At 49.4% G+C, this 16,982-nt stretch overlaps 3 non-coding genes across 3 annotated transcripts; all 3 read left to right on the top strand.

The window, feature by feature from the left end:
• The first annotated feature begins 1,119 nt into the window (after nucleotides 1-1,119).
• TRNAK-CUU (transfer RNA lysine (anticodon CUU)) lies at nucleotides 1,120-1,192 on the top strand. Its single transcript has one exon. It is a non-coding gene; the product is annotated as a tRNA-Lys (tRNA).
• Nucleotides 1,193-7,131: 5,939 nt separating this feature from the next.
• Nucleotides 7,132-7,204, top strand: TRNAK-CUU (transfer RNA lysine (anticodon CUU)). Its single transcript has one exon. It is a non-coding gene; the product is annotated as a tRNA-Lys (tRNA).
• A 959-nt stretch (nucleotides 7,205-8,163) lies between these two features.
• TRNAP-AGG (transfer RNA proline (anticodon AGG)) lies at nucleotides 8,164-8,235 on the top strand. The gene has a single exon. It is a non-coding gene; the product is annotated as a tRNA-Pro (tRNA).
• The last annotated feature ends 8,747 nt before the right edge of the window (nucleotides 8,236-16,982 follow it).

Raw genomic sequence — 16,982 nt, forward strand, 5'->3', positions numbered from 1 at the left:
CCCCCTCGTTGTCCAGGTCTCATTTGGGGACACTGTGGGCTGACCCATGTCCCTGACCCGTGCATCCATACTTCCATGCACAGACTCCATCCCTGAGCCTCAGTTTCAGGAGAATTCTGTGCTTCCTGGAGAGATCCTGAACTGGGAAATCTCCACGGTCAAGTGGCTTGTGGTCTGGGGTCTTGAGCCTCCCCGTAAGTGTGGAAGGTCAAGGACACAAATCCTGGGCAGTTCTTTTAGGCTTGAGGGAGGGTTGCAGGACCAGGCTCCTCTATTCCTCATCTGGACTTCACAGATCTGGACCCACAAAGCCTGGGCTCTCAAGGACCTCAGTTTACCCATCTGTAAAGTGGGGATAATAGCAGCTCATGTCTCAAAGATTTGGTTGGGATCTTAAGTTACTTAATGTTTTGGTAAAACATTTAGAACAGTGCCTCAAGACTCCTGCCTGAGTTTCCGGCCTGTCTGCCCACCCCAGGCCACCCCAGGCCACCTCAGCCACCTCCCTGAGCAGGGCAACTCTGGGCTGGTGGAAGCCCAGGTTTTCTCCCTGAGGCCCCCTCCCAGTTCCCGGGGCCCCTCTTGCCTCCCCACCTCACACTCCTCCCTACCCCTTTGGGCAGGAACCTGAACAGTCTTGTCCTAGATTGGCAGCCCCTAGCTCTGGATCCTAAGGGCTTGCTCCCACCAGGTGATCCAGCTGGACTCAGAGTCAGGGTTCAGCAAAATATTTCAAGGGCAGGAGGAATCCACGGGTCAGGCCTGCTTTTCATCGCTCTGAGGAAGAGGCTGGGTTCCCACATCCCTGGCGCCAACTCAAGCTGGCGCACCCAACTCCCCTGGCCTCAGGTTCTGTCCATGCCGCAGGGCTTCCGGCGGCTGCTGAGCCGCCGGCCGTTCGTCTGTCCGTCCGTTGGTCAGTGAGGTGCCTCACCCCCAACCCGGCACAGCTGCTCCCTGGCCTGTAGACGCCGAAGATTCCAGGCAGTCTAGACCCACAGAATGCCCTGAGGGGACTCCATGTCCGCGCTGACCCCGGGACCTGCCTCATCCAGTCATTTGGGAATGGTCCACAGCCAGTCAAATTTGAAAACTTGGCCACAGTTAGCAGTTACATTTGCCCTGCTAGCTCAGTCAGTAGAGCATGAGACCCTTAATCTCAGGGTCGTGGGCTCAAGTCCCACGTTGGGCGGACTTTTTGGCGCCTATTGTGGTTTCCTGTCCCACGTGAGTTGGTTTTCTGCTCCCAGCTGTCCACTCCCAACTAAAATGTGCCCTGTTGGAGGCACGGTGAGCTGAAACACACAAATTCCTGCTCACCGGAGGAATCCCGGCTGGGTCCTGCCCTCGGAGTTGTCTGCTCCTTGTAGCAGGTGGGGCCTCTCATGGCACCTTCTAGACTCCCAGGACAGGGCAAGAACCAATGCCCTTTAAGGCCGACAAGGGTTTTCCTCCTCGGGGAAAACTGTCCCCATTTAAAATACAAGAAAGTGTGAAAACCTGGGCTCCTCCAGGAATTTGACCCTCTTGCACCTAATCGAGAATCATACCCCTGGACCAATGAACCATTCCACCAAACCTCCTCCTCCTCTCGCTCAGAGACACTGCTCCGTTGAGGGAGAATTTGATCCAGGTGTCGATCAAGTAGAGGAATATAGGGCTGTTCAGTAGTTCCAGTGTCTGTTTTGCCTCCCTCTCTCACGAGGCCCAGGAGTAGATACCCCCGATTGGTCCCATGTGGGTGGTCCCGTGTGGGTCCACTTGCGGGCGAGCTGTTCACCCTGGAACAGGGCTGTGAGTCTCCTGCTTCCATGTGTAACAGGAAAGCCGTGGTTTCAGGGGCCTCCTGAGAACGGAGGGCTGCAGCAGCGCGGTCTTCCTCTGGCTCCCGCCGCACGTGGAGCAGATAATCTAACCCTCGATCTGAAATCTGACAGCGGCTGCGAACCCACGAACCCACAGAGTCGGATTTACAGGTGCGCACGCTAACAACTGAGCTATCGGGGCGAGCTTCACATAAATCACCTATAGAAGGGCTGAGAGAGAAAAGAAAAGGACTGATGTGGTGGCTCGTTGATTGAGGGGTATGATTCTCGCTTTAGGTGTGAGAAGTCCCGGGTTCAAATCCCAGCCGCGCCCTCTATTTTTCTTTCAGCAGAGGACGGAAGATGGACCAGTGGAGGCATCGGGGAGATGCAGCCGGCTTCCTCTGAGAGTGGGATCGGCGCGCAAAGGAGATGACTCTGGCAAACAGCGAAGGAAAGTGCATTATTGGTTGCTTTAGGGGTATAGGTCTTATGGCTCGGGATGGTCACTGCTCAAGTCGCAGGTGAGCCCTACTCTTACTTAAAGTTGCGTTTTAGTGGTGGGGAGAGGGAGGGAGAGAGAGAGAGACAGACTCCCGGGCTTCCCTGGGCAGAACTTCAGTGTTGGGTCCTGCGCTTGGCCCCGGGGCTTCCCAGATGAGAGAGCGAAGAAATGGCGCCATGGATCCAGAGGGCTGGGGGAATGGTTGAACATCTGGAAAGGACACACCGACTGCAGAGTGTACCCCAGAACCCGATCCCCGACTCCTGGACGTGGCTCTCGCTGTTCTGAGGGCAGCGTCCTCTTACTGCCCAACAGGACCGGAGGAACCTCCTCCTCCTCCCCCTGGTGAGCTGCGAGGGGCATCGTGACCCGCCCAGGAGTGGGGTCTGGTTGGTGGGCTAACCCGCCTCCCTCTAGGGACCGCGCCCCTTCCGCCCCGTCCCCCCCCCACACCCGCCAGGCCATCCTAGGACATCCGAGGCCAGGACCGTAGCTGGCCGGCTGATTCAGTCGGTAGAACAAAACGAATCTCAAAGTCAGCCTCGCAGGTTGGAGGCCCCACGTGCTCGCTTTCTTGGTTTTGATCTCACCGAAGCGCGGGGAGGCAGAGGCGGTGGTGGCCGTTTCCTCCGTGCACTCCGCAGGGGTTTGGTGAGCAATTACTGGGGGCCAATACTTGGGGGTTCGACTTTTTCCAAAGCGAGCGTCCCGGCGATCGCGGCCCAAGGACCCTTCGCGCGCCCCCTCCGGCTCTTGAGCAGTCCTCCTGCCCCGCGCGGCCAGGAGCTCCTCGCCGGCTTTGGCCTCGCGGATCCCCAGCGCGCTCGCGGCTGCGAGGAGGCCTGCAAAGTGACCGAAGAGCGGCGCGGGGACTTAAGGCCGGCCGCCCTTCCTGGCCAGGGGCTCTTTGTCGTCCAAGAGCGGAGGAGAGGCGGCGGGGACCACCGCATTGGGGGCAGCGCAAGGGCTGCTGCCTACTTTGTCGGCACAGGGAGCGCTGGGTTTTCTCCCTGCCCATGGGTCCTGGAACTCTACACTTCCCGGTGGGTCTGAAATTGGAGTCTCTTCTTCGAGCCACTTCATTGGCCTTGTCGGTCCCACCCCCGGGGTGTCACAGCGTCATAGGGGAGAGCCAAAGGCTGCAGGTCGGGTGGCTCGTTGGCCTAGGGGTATGATTCTTGCTTACCGTGGCCCTGGACCCCAGCGCCCGCCAGGAGCCGTGTCCCCTCCGCCCTGTTCTGCAGCTCAGGGGGCCACCTTCGCGAGGCGCAAGAGGTGGACACCAGGAGCCCAGACACCAAGCACCAGGACCTGCTATCACGGGAAAATTCAAAATCCAAGCATCTGAAGAACAATAATGGGTGTGTTATTGGTCTGAGGTTATTATCACACGTGTTTACACCCCCTCCCCATGTCCTGCCAGCTCAATAACGTCAAGCAACGGATTCGGGACAACACACACCTTACCACTATCAGAGAGTATCTTGGACCTGTGAGTAAGCCTAACAAAACATGTTCAAGAACATGTCCACCAGGGGTAGACATCTGTTGTGCAGAACCCTGAGGTGGGGATGGCTCCAGGCTCCAAATTCCTACAAAACAGTGCTCAGTGGGAAGGCACCTTTCCTCAAAGTACTCGGGAGTGAGAGGAAATCTGGAGGGAGGTTAACTCCTCCAGCCTTTCCCACTTCCCCGGGCAAACTGGCCCAGGAAAAGTCTCCCCCACCACCCCCGTGGGGTCTCAAGTGCTTGCTGGCCGACGCCTTCAGCTTGTGCTGGGAAGAAGAGTGCCATGGGGTGCCAAGAGCATTTGCCTCTCATAGGATCTTAAGGATGGTTACGCTGGAGAGGAGGAAGCAGAGAAATGGGTGGCAGAGGGTCTTCCTTTTTGTTTGGGATGGTGAGTTTGTGTGCCATAAACCAAGGATCATGAATAATCCAATGCTGGGAACTTGAGGACCAACTGGGGTGGGGGGAAATCAAGTAGAAAATTTAGTTTAAAGTGACCCATAAAAAAAAATAAAAAAAATAAAGTGACCCATGACTGGTAAGTCCTTGAGCCCCGAGCAGAAGTAAACAATTTTCCGTAGAGAAATACACTTTTATTCTACATCCCACAGGATTCCCCACACAAGGAAAATGGGCTACTCACAATGAAAAATAACAAGGTAACGAGGCACCATGAGCAACAACCAATGAACAATAGACAATGGAAATAAAACTGGAAAGATTTCAGATGCTAAGATTATCAGACACAGACTATAACACAACTACCTCTACCATGTATAAAGACATGAAAGACAATAATGAAAATATATTTGAGAACAGGAGCTCTGTAAAATGCTTTAGAAGAATGAAACAGAACTAAATTTTTCTAAAAATAAAAGTATGCAAAAAATGAAACAAAACTCAATAGATGTATTAACAGTTGGTTTAAAAAGATGAGAGAAATGGTAAACTAAAATTAGGTCAAAATAAATAATACAAGAAACAAAAAAACCCTAAAATATCCCAATATGATTACAAATTAAGCAATACTCTTCTAAAAATTCCATAGGTTAAGGGGGAAATTACAATGGGATTTAGAAAATACTTAGAAATAAATGATGATGAAAATACTACATACCAAAACTTTTAAGACATGGCTAAAGCAGTAGAGGGAAAATTTTTTAATTAATTAATTAATTTATTTTTGGCTGTGTCTTCGTTTCTGTGCGGGGGCTTTCTCTAGTTGCACAACTTCATCACGGTGCGCGGGCCTCTCACTATTGCAGCCTCTCACTATTGCAGCCTCTCTTGTTGCGGAGCACAGGCTCCAGATACTCAGGCTCAGTAGTTGTGACTCATGGGCCTAGTTGCTCCGGGGCATGTGGGATCTTCTCAGACCAGGGCACGAACCTGTGTCCCCTGCATTGGCAGGCAGACTCTCAACCACTGCACCACCAGGAAAGCCCCTAGAGGGAAGTTGATAGCCTTAGATGTGTATAATAGAGAAGACAGGTTGAAAGCTAATGACAAGAAGTTAGAAAAAGTACAGCAAAAATAAACCCAGATAAATTAGAACAAGGGAAGAAATGATGAAGAGATGACCATAATGAAGTTGAAAACAGGCATACAATAGAGATTAATGACAAATCTTGGAAGGCAGGTCTTGGAAAAAGCTAATGTTATTGATAAAACTCTGCAAAAACTGGTTAAGAAATAATGACAGAAGACACACATAACCTATATCAAGGAATGACTTTACAGTTATTGCATAATTTAAGAAGATAATAAAAGCATATTCTAAACAACTTTGTAAAAATTTAGAAAAAATATATAATTTTTTGAAATATAAAACATGCCTTAATGGAATCAAACTGGAATAAAAAGGTAAATGATCTTAAAACTAATAAAGTGAATTAGTAGTCAAATATTACCCTCCAATGAAAATTCTTGACCCAGATGGCATCAGTGGAGCACGCTAACAAACATTCAAGAAATAAAATTTTAGTCTCACACAAAATCTTGCATAGAAGAGGGAACCTCTGAACACATTTTATGAGGCTAGCGCTATTCTGATAACAAACTAACCATGGACAGCAAGAAAAAGACATTTAAAAGCACATAATCTTGCTCATGAAAATAAATATAAAATCTTAAAATATTAGCCAACCAAATCTTATGAGATGTAAAAAGAATAATATGCCACGGCCGAGTTGAATTTATCCTAGGGAATGCAAGGTTGATTTGACATGAGAAAATTGGTAAATGTATTCAATAAATTCAGAGGAAAGTATCTGATACAATCCAACTTTCATTCATGATTTTTAAAATTCTTAGTAAATTAGCCAAAGAAAGTAATACCCATAACTTCTCGAATTATCTACAAAATACTGCAGCAAATTTCATATTTGTGGTGAAACCTTGAAAACATTCTCTTTGAGGGTTAGAAATGCAACAAGGATGCTGACACTCTCTACTTCTACTGAACATTTTATTGGAGACAGTGGGTCACCACACATGTGGGGCTTCCCTGGTGGCGCAGTGGTTAAGAATCAGCCTGCCAATGCAAGGGACATGGGTGTGAACCCTGGTCCGGAAAGATCCCACATGTCGCGGAGCAGCTAAGCCCGTGCGCCACAACTACTGAGCCCATGTGCCACAACTACTGAAGTCTGCGTGCCTAGAGCCTGTGCTCCGCAACAAGAGAAGCCACTGCAATAAGCCACCCACTGCAAAGAAGAGTAGCCCCCGCTCTCTGCAACTAGAGAAAGCCCGTGCGCAGTAACGAATACCCAATGCAGCCCAAAGAATCCTAAACATGTAACTACCACATGACCCAGCAATTTGGGTATTTACCTCAGAAAAATGAAGACTATGTTCACACAAAAACCTGTACACGAGTGTTTATAGCTGTTTTACTTGTAACAGCCAAAAAAACTGGAAATAATCCAGAGGTCCCTCAAGGGGTCAATCTTCAAACTAACTGTGGTACATCTCGCCCTAGGTTTTCACCCTTGGCGCCGTTCCCTCCGTCCCCCTACGCCCAGCTACTTCTCCCTACACCCGACGTCAGGTGGGCCGGGCGGGCACAGGGGCCAGACCGGTTTCCCTCGCTGCTGGGTGGTGAGGGAAGTCCTGGACTAGAAGCACCCTTGTTGCAGCAGGGAGCGTCGGTGGCGAGTGGAACCTGTGGCGGGGAACCCCCTGTGAGGCCCAGGAAGCTTTGGCCGCTGACCCGCCCCTGGTGCCCTCGTCTAAGTCATTAACTATTCTAGGTCCCATCACCTTCACGTTACCCCCCATGAATATGTACAACGATAGAATTGGCTTTCAAGTGCCCGGCTAGCTCAGTCGGTAGAGCATGAGACTCTTAATCTCAGGGTCGTGGGTTCGAGCCCCACGTTGGGCGAACTGTTTTTCTGGTTTGGACCTTTTTGTTTGGAGTCCTGAGAAACTCAGCAGGTAGCGACTAGTAACCAGGATACCACACCTGGAGGAGCGGCTTTTCCAAGCAAGGCTTTCCTGTGACCTGCCATCAAAAGGCACTCAATGCAGGGCAGAAATAGAGACACAGATGTAGAGAACAAACGTATGAACACCAAGGGGGGAAAGTGGCAGAGGGGTGGGGTGGTGGTGGTGGTGGGATGAATTGGGAGATTGGGATTGACATATATACACTAATATGTATAAAATAGATAACTAATAAGAACGTGCTGGGCTTTCCGGGTGGCGCAGTGGTTGCGAGTCCGCCTGCCGATTCAGAGAACAAGGGTTCGTGCCCCGGTCCGGGAAAATCCCACATGCCGCGGAGCGGCTGGGCCTATGAGCCATGGCCGCTGAGCCTACGCGTCCGGAACCTGTGCTCCGCAACGGGAGAAGCCACAACAGTGAGAGGCCCGCGTAGCGCAAAAAAAAAGGAAAAAAAAAAAAAAAAGAACCTGCTGTATATAAATTTTTTTTTTTAAAAAAGGCACTCAACGCTGCCCCGCCGGACCCGGAATTCCCTGTTGGCTTTTACCCCAGCGCGGCCGCAAGCGTGCTCCCGGCTGCGAGGAGTGTTTGCTAAGTGACCTGAGGGCCGGGCGGTGACGCACGATCGCCGCCGGCCCTTCCTGGCCTGTGGGCTCATTGTTGTCTGAGCTCTGCATCCACCAGATTTGGGCCGGGGGGTAGGGTGCAGGGGCCGCTCCCCTCTTTGTGGGCATGGGGATCTCTGGGGTCCTTGCCTCACTCACTGGTCTTTGAGTTCATCACTTCCCGGCGGGTCTGAAATTGGAACCTCCTCCCAACACCACTTCACTGCCCTCCTTGTTCCACATCCGGGACGCCAAGAAGTCTTAGAAGAGAGCCAAAGAGTATGGTTTGTGTGGCTCGTTGGTCTAGGGGTATGATTCTCGCTTAGGGTGCGAGAGGTCCCGGGTTCAAATCCCGGACGAGCCCAATTTTTTTTTTTTTTTTTTTTTTACACAAAAACAGTTGCTCTGTAGAGATTTGGGAACTACCTCAGGCTCCAGACCTTGGGCGTCGAACCCAACACTGCAAGAGAGAATTAGAGAAAATATTTCAAAACCTCAATGTGTCTCCAGGTGCTTTAAAAATTTTAGTAGGAGTCTTGGCGGGGGGGGGGGGGTGTCCAGTGGTGCGGACATCCCGGTTCAGGGCGCTGCGCCTGGGGCTTCGATTAGGTTAAGGCCGGTAGGGGAGAAAATCCATGAGAGGCAAGAGTCTCCCAAAGTCACATAGCTTTCAGGGTTCAAGTCCAGCAATTACTCCAGTGAGACTCAAACATCCCTGCTAAGTGTCCAGTAACATACCCTCCCTGACTACCCAGCTGGGAGGATGGATCAGGCACTTAGAGACGGTGCCCCAGGCCTTCCTCCCCGTTCTTTATTCCCTTTTCTTCCTCCTCCTCTTCTCTCCATTTCCTGGTTACCTCTCACCTAGGCGCTTCCAGGTCTGCCCTGGTCCCGCTGCCCCAGATCGGGAAAGGGTTCCTGGAGCCCGAGCGGGGTAGTCCTGGGGTCCACGCCATCAAAACACGTATCCTGTGCCCCACTCTGGACGTCAGGCTGTGATAGTCCCCTTTTTTGGCGGCTGGGGCCCCCGGTGGGGTTTGACTTTGACCCTTAAGGAGTTCCAATCCCAGAGAGCTGCTTTCCGTAAAGGGCGAAGGTTCCCCGCTTTTGGGGCAACCGTGGGCTGGGGTCACCCCTCAGGCCAAATCTCCTCTTTCTTCCAGAGTCTACCAAAGAACTCCAAGGCTGACTCTTGAATTAGATTTCCTGGGTGGGGGTGGGGCGGGGGGAGGAACTGGACTTCCCTGGTAGCGCAGCGGTTAACAATCCGCCTGCCGGTCTTCCCTGGTGGCGCAGTGGTTGAGAGTCCGCCTGCCGATGCAGGGGACACGGGTTCGTGCCCCGGTCCGGGAAGATCCCACATGCCGCTGAGCGGCCGGGCCCGTGAGCCATGGCCGCTGAGCCTACGCGTCCGGAGCCTCTGCTCGGCAATGGGAGAGGCCACAACAGTGAGAGGCCCGCAGGAAAAAAAAAAAAAAGAAAAGAAAAAGAAAAAACAAAGTATCCGCCTGCCAATTCAGTGAACATGGGTTCGATCCCTGGTCCGGGAAGATCCCACATGCCGGGGAGCAACTAAGCTGTGTGCCACAACTACTGAAGCCCGCGCGCCTAGAGCCCGTGTTCCGCAAAAAGAGAAGCCGCCGCCGCAATGAGAAGCCCGAGCACCGCAAAGAAGAGTAACCCCTGCCCGAGGCAACTAGAGTAAGCCCGCGCGCAGCAACGAAGACCCGACGCGACCAAAAATAAATAAAATAAAAACATTTTTTAAACTTTAAACTTTAATTTATTGGTTAAAAAATTATTAACAGCTTGAAAGAAGTTACAAAGAAAAATACTCCAGCAGAGTCGAGGTTTCCAGTAACACCAATCATCTCTCTAAAAACAACTGAAAATGTTGCATATTAAAAACAAACAAACCTCAAATCAGTGAAGAGCTTGTTTTGGGGAAAGTAAAGAAATTCTGGGCCCTGTTTAAACGGATGTGGAAAACCAGAGGGATGCTGGAACCCCAAAGCTGCGTTCGAACCAAGGACACTTGCCAATCCCGGCAAACGCGACCGCTTCTAGACCAAGGCAAAGCCTAGGACCTGCGCCTGCATTCCTCCTTGAATCTGTCACACCCAAAGATGAGTATGTACAGAAATACACCTGTCCCATCCAAACGGGCCGCCAACTGCTTCTGGAAAGCGTGTTGCCTGGGGTCTGCTCTTCCTCCCGCCTTCTGCTAAAATGCAATCGATTTAAGAGGAGAGCCTGTGCCGAGACCTCGCGCATCCAGAAGACGAAGCACACCCCCGGAGCAAGGGGGCCACGTCTACAGCGTTCTAGTTCCTCTCAGTGAAGGCCGCGTTCCTCCAAATTGGTTCCTGTGCATTGGGGGTGGCGGTTCCAGCCGCCCTCCTGCCGCTTCATCCGGACCTGTGGCCAGACTTCCAGGACCAGCCGGACAAAGGAGATTAGAAGACTGAATCAAAGTGTGTTCTCTGATTCTGTCCTGGATTTCTTTTTTTTTTTTAAAGCCATAAAGGATGTTATTGGAGGAAATTCGAAAATGGACTGTGCGTTAGATAATCTTGTTGCTCCAATGATAAAAGATACATTTGGGGTGGGGAGGTGGCAAGAGGAGTGACTGAGGTACCGGGAGCTCTCCTGGGAGGAGGGGGGCGGGAAATCTTGAGCGGCTCTTGATTCTCCTGAATTTTTACATTTGGATAAATTACAAGCCTTAGTGAATAAAGAAGGGTGGGTTGCGAGGAAAATTTCAGGGGTGTGTCCAGATACCCGGGACTTCGGCTTTGTATAGCTCCATGGGGAGGGGTTTGTTCTGGCTCTGGGCCTGGAAAAGCGAGGTCCGGTGTAGAACATTCCGCGCGCCCCCAGTCTCCTGTACGTAGGCCAAGCCCTGAGTGACAGCGCCCTGTGCAGGAGGCTGCGGAGGAGGCTCTGACTTCCGCCTGCGGGTGAGCCTCGGAGGGTGTGGAGGGGTCTCCTCCTCTTGCACACGGTGTTGGTCCCGCACCATCTTCCTCCAGTCCTGCGCTCTCCTGGGTCTTCTGTCCAGCCGGGGCCCCGGGAGGACCGAACATTTATCACACACACTGCAGTCGATTGTCCGGCCCAGCACACCACTGATCCAGCCAGGGTCCCTCACTGCTCGCTGAATCTGTCATCCGGAGGAGAATCCAGGGCGTTCCGGAGCTTCGGACTCCTTCTGGAGGAACCCGACAAGCCAGACTCGTCGGTGCCCGCGTTGGAAGAGCCACAGGAAGGCAGGAGAGCGCGGCGGGCGGTGAGTGCGCGGTCTGCACAGGAGCTCCGCCAGGAGCGGCAGTTTCTGTTTTGTTCACGACTGCGTTCCTGGAGACTTGGACAGAGGTTGGGACGTTGCAGGGATTCAGCCAAATTTTGAGTAGATACTCAAGACAATTCCTGGAGCATTTTCTAGCCAGTGCTGACGAGTTATTCCTTCTTCTCTTATTCTCAGGAAAATTTTTGGCAGCTGCCCCAGTGGCCTAATGGATAAGGCACTGGCCTCCTAAGCCAAGGATGTGTGTTCGAGTCCCCCCTGGGGTAGTATAAGGGAGCACTCTACCTTTAGATGGAGGGGCGATTTTTAAGTTACACACACGGAGGGGAAAAATGTGTCTTTATAAAATTCGAAGATACGCCACTTCCCTTAAGGGAATGCGAGTTAAATTTACAGACGTTTACTTCGAAAAGAAGGGAAGGAGAAAGACTGCGTACCCATACATCTTAATGGAAAAAATGTGTGCTTTCACTCTGTGTTTTGGAAAGCAGTCTGGTATACACACCTCTTTGATCCTTTAATTCCACTTCTGTGAATCTGTAACAGACAAAACTACCGATGTAGGAAGTTTTATTGCAGCAATTTGGTAAACAATAAATAAAAGGCAGAGGGGAATGAGATGGAATACATTTTGCTTCATTAATAGTGTTCAACCTCAGAAAAGAACGTTCAGTCTATACCGGTTGACTTGGAAAATTATGAAAGCCGTATATGAGCCAATTCTTATAAAACAAACGGTAACTCCCAGACCGCAGCTGTCCCTGCATGACTGCCCAAGAAAGAATCGGGTGTGGAAGGGCCGAGGAGGGAAAGGGAGAAAAAAAAGAGACTAGCAAAATGCAAATATGCAGGTCAAAAGGTAAACAGAATATGTGGAGAGCAGACGTTGCACCTTTGATATGTGAATGTAAGAATTGAATGGGCGCTTACGGAAGAGTTGGAAGTAACGTGGGCCAAAGATAACGTTGACTTTATCTAGGTTAGGATTGGGGGTGATTTTCTGCCTGGATTTCTGTTATTTCAGTAGAGCTACTTTTGTGACTTTTTATAGTTCCTCCGGGGTGAGAAAGGGCCCTGTGTCCTCGGAAACATCACAATTCTTTTCTTTACTTTTCTTTTCCCTTCCTTCCTTCCTTCCTTCCTTCCTTCCTTCCTTCCTTCCTTCCTTCCTTCCTTCCTTCCTTCCTTCCTTCCTTCCTTCCTTCCTTCATTCCTTCCTTCCTTCCATCTAAAGAGGGCAGGGCAAGTATCTGTAGAAGGGAGAGAGAATCGCCCCTAAAAAGACACCTACCGCGGTTCGTACTTGCCTGCTCCGTTAAACTGCAGGCGTCGAGCCTGGTGAGGAAGGAAACAAAAATGAAAAGCAGCAACTTCATCTGATCTGGAATCCGGTCCCCTTTCTTCCTCTTTCTTTTCTTTTTTTCTTTTTTGCGGTACTCGGGCCTCTCACTGCAGTGGCCTCTCTCGCCGCGGAGCACAGGCTCCGGACACGCAGGCTCGGCGGCCATGGCTCACGGGCCCAGCCGCTCCGCGGCATGTGGGAGCACGAACCCGTGTCCCCTGCATCGGCAGGCGGGCTCTCAACCATTGCGCCATCAGGGAGGCCCCTTCCTCTTTCTTAAAAATCCAATTTGTTAACTGCTATACCCTTAGCGCCTGGTATACATTAGGCGCTCAATAAACACTTGAGTGAATGGATGAGTCTATTAAGCGAGTGGTCTCTGGTATGCTGGGGCGCCCTTGGGGCCCAGAGTTTACAGGAAGACGAGAAGACGCACGCTCCCAGCTGGAAGGAGCAGCCCGGCCCGGTGGGTTTCGTCGGCTCCAGGCCCGCGGAGTCCTGGCTCCACCCGCTGACCAGGAGACCTGGGTAAATCCCACTGGGCTGCCATGAGCTTCTCCTCCCACAGGAGCTGTCAGTGGTGCTCCCGCTTCATCCTCAGGGTCATGCCAAGTAGTATGTACATACTCCTCTCTGAAAATGTCCATTGCCCTAGTGTATCCGGGTAGCTCAGTTGGTAGAGCATGAGACTCTTAATCTAAGGGTCGTGGGTTTGAGCTCTACGTTGGGTGTGTGCCTTTTTTCCTTTGCACCATAGGCGGCAGGGAAGGGTGACAAAGCCAGGATTCCTCTTAAATACATGCCCAGTAGGTGTCTTTGAATGAAAGGTTTTAAGTTTAGCAAGACTTAGAAAGATGATATCTATAATACTATATCAATAAAAAGTACAACCAAGAAAACAATAATAACAGAAAAAAGAATACAAAAGGACAGCCAGATAGAATGTGCCTCCTGAGGGGATCCTAGAGGCAGCAAATATCACATTTGTAATTTAAAAATTTCTAGTAGCCCCATTAAATTTTAAAAATGAAATTAATTTTAATAATATATTTTATTTTAACCAGTTTATTATGATTTCCCATGTAACAATATACAAATTATCAATGAGGTGTATTATAGTCTCAACCTTAGTACTTTTTTGTGTGTGTGTGTGGTACGCGGGCCTCTCACTGTTGTGGCCTCTCCCATTGCGGAGCGCAGGCTCAGTGGCCATGGCTCACGGGCCCAGCCGCTCCACGGCACGTGGGATCTTCCCAGACCGGGGCACGAACCCGTGTCTCCTGTATTGGCAGGCGGACTCTCAACCACTGCGCCACCAGGGAAGCCCTCAACCTTAGTACTTTTGAAATCTTGATTCAGATGGTTCTCTTTGGTGGGGGGCTGTCTGCACTGCAGGGTATTTAGCAGCATCCTTGGCCTCTATCCGCTAGATGTCAGTAGCCTCCCCATAGTTGTGACAACCAAAAATGTCTCCATACACCGTCCAAAGCCCTCTGGGAGGCAAATTTGTTTCTGGTTGTGAGCCACTTGTCTAGAGAATTGAGGGCATAAATATTGGTGCAAACAGTTCACATGTGGGATCCGACAGGAGGGCTCGCTTGGCACAGGGCCAGGCAACAGGGCCAGCTGGGAACTCATCCTGAGATGGCCAACCCAGAAGGCAGCCTGGTGGGGTCAGGAAATAGGCTATGTACAGAGGACTGCACAAATAAGTTAATATATTGAGACTACTGTGAGCCAGATTTCTCACCGGTGGAGCTGGAAAGAGAGAGGGCTTCAATAAATCCTATGGTGTTGCATGGAATTGGAGGTATTAGTGATGTTATTTGATAACTTTGTAAATGCTGTGCTGCTGGTAAAGAATGTTGGTGGTAGTGACTTTATAAAAGCAGTTCTTATATTGGTATATTTTCCTGCCTGCAATTAGTATTTCCTAGTTGTATAATTTTTCTATATTTCTTAACTGGCATTATTCTGTAAAGAAGAGATTTTCTCCATGAACACATGAGGTTCTTACAGGTTGTAATATGTATCATGACTTCATTCCTTTTTATGGCCAAATAATATCCCACTGTATAAATAAAATTTATTTATTTATACAATTTAAAATTTTTAAATTTTATATTGGAGTGTAGTTGATCAACAGTGATGTGTTAGTTGCAGGTATACAGAAAAGTGATTGCATTATACCCATACAAGTATCCATTCTTTTCAAATTCTTTTCCCATTTAGGTTATTACAGAATATTTAGCTGAGTTCCCTGTGCTATACCATAGGTCCTTGTTGGTTATCTATTTTAAATATAGTAGTGTGTACATGTCAATCCCAAACTCCCAATCTATTCCTCCACCCAGCTACAATTTACTTATCCATTCATCCTTTGATGGACTCAATATTTTTTAAAAAGTTTTTTTTTATTTTTTAAAATTTCTGCTCAAATTAGCCATATTGGTCTTTATTATTTGTGACTAAGAACCCTGAGTGAAACATTCTGGAATATAGCCAGTCATCAGGTAAAGACTCGAACCCAGACTTAGAAAACCATGAGGGTTTTCTCCAACTAATATCTTCTCCTCTCTCTGTGTTTGTTCCTTCAGCACTTCTCTGCTCCTAAGTCCATAGGATAGCAATGGGCAGGCAGAAGAGGGTTGGATTTACACATTCCAGCCAAGCCACATAATGATATGGACTGGCCCTCCCTCAGCCTAGTTCTAAATACCCTGGTCTAACCAGCTATGATGAAGAGAGAGATGTGGTATAAATATGGTTGCTGGGGCCCCAGGGTCACTACTATGTGAATTAGGGGTTCCATTCAGAAAAAAGGTAAACAATGTAAGCTGGACAGACATCCCAAAAGGTATCTGCCTTGGGGCTTGGAGTTTGTAAATCACAGTATACTGGGTTCTCCTGGAGACAACTTCCCTTAGAACCAGGTTGTCCTTTAACCCACATGTGATCATGAATTAAGCTCAGCTCCGTAATGGGTTCTCAATATTCCCACCTGCACAATGGAGACGATTAGGCATCACCAATCTTCTCTGGATATAACCAGACATAAGAAAGCAAGAATTACACAGGAAACTCAGGAATAGCCCCAGATCTGAACGAAGGAAGTGAGGAGAACTAGGATTTAATAACTGAATTTCCCCATCTATGGGCACAGGCCCAGATCAGCCAGGTCACAGATTTGAGGTCCCAGGGAATTTTGTCTGGGATTTATCTCCATAGCACTGGCTTCATTTGTAATATCTTCAAGTTTTGACCCAAGAGTTACATCTAAACCTTAAACAATATTCTTTATCATCATTGTTTGGTACAAAGGGACCAAGAAGTAGGCAAGAAAATTATCCTTTTCTCTAATGAGCCTCTCAGGGAATCTGGTCCCAGTGGTTGTGAAGTTCTTGTAAACACAGAGATTGGAGTGATGCATGCATTTACAAGCATCACCTGGATTGCTGGCACTAAGCAACCTTAAATGATCCCAGGTGTTGCTGCAGCCACAGGAGGTAGAAAAGGTTCTCCCTAAGAACCTCCAGAAGGAATCAACCCTGCCAACACCTTGATTTTGGACTTCTAGCCTCCCGAACTGTGAGATAAATTTCTGTTGTTTATAGCCATCTAGTTTGTGGTACTTTGTAGCATTTTAAAATTTTATTTATTTATTTATTTTTGGCTGTGTTGGGTCTTCGTTGGCGTACGCGGGCTTTCTCTACTTTCAGTGAGCAGGGACTACTCTTCGTTGCAGTGAACAGGCTTCTTCTTGCGGTGGCTTCTCTTTGTTGCGGAGCACGGGCTCTAGGCGTGCAGGGTTCAGTAGTTGTGGCTTGCAGGCTCCAGAGTGCAGGCTCAGTAGTTGTGGCGCATGGGCTTAGTTGCTCTCCGGCATGTGGGTTCTTCCCGGACCCGGCCTTGAACCCATGTCACCTGCACTGGCAGGCAGATTCTTAACCACAGCGCCACCAGGGAAGCCCCTAGTTTGTGCTACTTTGTTATGGTAGCCCTTGGAAATTAAATGTCACCCCAGTAGGATTGCTTGCCTTTTCCTGTACAATCTTCTCCTGCAGTTGTTTGCATTCATTCTTGGGTCTTCCATCCTTGCGATAAGAAATGGGTCATTATTCACGTTTGTACACTCAGCGTTGGGCGCTGGGTCTGGTTCACGTGAAGTGCATAATGTTTCATGAAGAATGAGTAAATAGCAGAAATCAATACCCTGAAGGAATTATTTTGTTTTTTGTTTTTCTCCTCATGCCCCCTACCCCGACTAGGCTGTATCTCCATGACTGCAGGGACCCAGTTTTTTCAACAGTACCTGGGATGTAGTGGTTGCTCAACAATTATTATTTGCCTGAGTAAATGATTATATGACTGAATCAGTATGGGGAGAAGAAGACGAGAAAGTTTCCTGAAGGGGTTGATGGGTTTGTCTCAGCTCTCTGCCACCTTTCAAGCCATATTGAAG

The sequence above is a fragment of the Kogia breviceps genome, chromosome 14 (genome assembly GCF_026419965.1).
Source record: "Kogia breviceps isolate mKogBre1 chromosome 14, mKogBre1 haplotype 1, whole genome shotgun sequence".
Taxonomy (NCBI): domain Eukaryota; kingdom Metazoa; phylum Chordata; class Mammalia; order Artiodactyla; family Physeteridae; genus Kogia; species Kogia breviceps.